We start from the raw sequence: 2,180 nt of genomic DNA, 5'->3' as shown, positions 1-2,180 counted from the left end.
TCCTGTGAGGCCATGTTCAAGTTCCCACCGTCCGCGAGGGCAGACATTTTTGTGTTTCTCTTTATTCACCGATGCATTCCCAGTGCCTGAAACAGTCCCTGGCTTATAGTAAGTGCTCAACAGATGTGTGGAATGAAGTAGAATCTATTTTCTAAGCATGGAATTCAGTACAGTACAGTCTACTCTGTTACCAGCATGTTTGTGTAATGAAAGCATGTGTAACAGAAATTAACTCATTCATGGCTGATGTGTAGGGAAAGGATATTAGTAAAATGCAGTGGTTATGTTGGTTCATATGCAATTGTTGCCAGCACCTTAATATTCTGCACCATCAAGAAACAGCAGCTGCAAACAAAACACAGCAGAATGCCAGTTGGGGAGGACACACAGTGCTATGACCGATGTTCATTCACTCTATGTTCTTTCTCTTGGATTGGTTTGACCATGAGCTCTCACTTGGGAGGGGTGAATTCACCTCTTACTTGTACATTTTGTGCTTATCTTCCTAACTCAGCAGCCTCAAACAACTCTCCTTCCAATCTCTTCATCAGTTACTTCCATCTTTTTATAAAGGTAAAGTCCTATATTTATATTTACTGTAATATTTATTAGGAATTGAACGTGGCTCTTAAACTCTGCTAGCATGTTTTTTGGAATGGTTACTGTTTTTGCTGGTGCTCTGGTTGCAGTGTTACATAACTTCTGAGTTGTTTGTTTCTTATCCTATTCTCCCCATAAGCTTTGTTATTTCTAGTGCATGATTTCAAAAGTGGGAAGATCACACACATCCTTTTATAGAAGAAATGTTGTACTACAAACTTCATTTTCAACGAAGATAAGTGGGATTTGGCTGTGGGAGAAGATGAAAGACAGCATTCCAGTTCTGGCAAGAGAGCATCACCACCTCCCATGTTTCATACAGTATGGAACCTTCGGGGGGAGGGGAGGATCCCCCCACGCTGGTGAGAGTGCCAGGCTCCAAGAAGTGGGTAGGTGGATGGCTTTGAATGGAAAAGTTTTTAAGTAATTCATAATTTTCTGTGGCAAAGTGCCTCCTAGAGCTTCTAGAACAGGAAGTAGCCTGTCAAAGCGGTGTTCTAGAACCATTAGCGTGCAGGCTAGGCGTGTGCAGATGGATGCCAGTACAACGAGGGACAAAGCAGGGAACCAGGGAGGAGGTCACTGAAGCTATGAAGTCCCGAATCAGTGAGAATCAGGAAGGTGGCAGTGGGCTTGGAAAGGACGAGGCAATTGGAAGGACCTTAAAGAATCAATGGGAGCGGCTATTGGCAGTGGAGGAGAGAGGCCCCAAACTGACCGCTAGGGTCTGAGTTCACGCGACTAGTGGCTACAGGTGACCCAGACGAGAGGCTGAGAAGCTGGGGGCAGGAGCAAGTTTGCCAGGAAAAAAACACAAGAAGGGTTTGCTTGGCTAAATGCTGTGTCCCGACGTTGAAATCACAAGGAATCTTGTCACCTTAATCCGTGGCCATTTAACTCTGGGTTCTTTGCTCCCCCCCCCCGGGGGCGGTGGGGGCCAGTTAGTGAGTCTCCTCTCTGGGCAAAGATGCCTTTCCAGACTATTAGCTAAAGTGCCTTAGAAATTCACCCCGAAACCATATTTTAAGTTCAGGGGAAGATGTTTCAGGATTCCAAGCAATCAATTTACGTATATTCTTCGCGGCTGTTCGCACTGAGTTTCCTTTCTTAGAGACTCTCAGGGCGAGGAAATTTACGCCCGGAGCCTCGACTCCGGGCGAGGAAGGCGAGGATGGGGGGTCCAGGCACCCCCAGCCCACCCTCCCGCTTTGGATTCTCCAGGACCAGCGGTTGGACATTCTTCCCGCTCGGGCCCCCGCCTGGGGAACCGCTCCGGGCGCTGCCGAGCACGCTCTCCGCCGAAAGAGTCCGGGCTCTCACCCCCGACTCCGACTTCGCCGTTCCCCGCCTCCCCGGCCGGGCGGTGCGCGCTCTCCGGGTTCCGAAGACGATTTCCCGGAACTGTGCTCGGAGGTTCCCCCGCGCGGCGCTGGGGACTCTGGCGGGACTCCGGGAGACGCTGCCGCCGCCCGGCGGGCGCAGAGACCGGCTCCCAGGCCCCCGGGCCTCCGCCCCTCCTCTCGGGGATCCCCTTTCGCCCACACCCTCCCGGGCCCCGCAGGACACTCCCCCCGGAGGCC

This window comes from Neophocaena asiaeorientalis, unplaced genomic scaffold (genome assembly GCF_003031525.2).
Source record: "Neophocaena asiaeorientalis asiaeorientalis breed wild unplaced genomic scaffold, Neophocaena_asiaeorientalis_V1.1 scaffold37, whole genome shotgun sequence".
Taxonomy (NCBI): Eukaryota; Metazoa; Chordata; class Mammalia; order Artiodactyla; family Phocoenidae; genus Neophocaena; species Neophocaena asiaeorientalis.
This window is presented reverse-complemented; position numbering follows the sequence as displayed.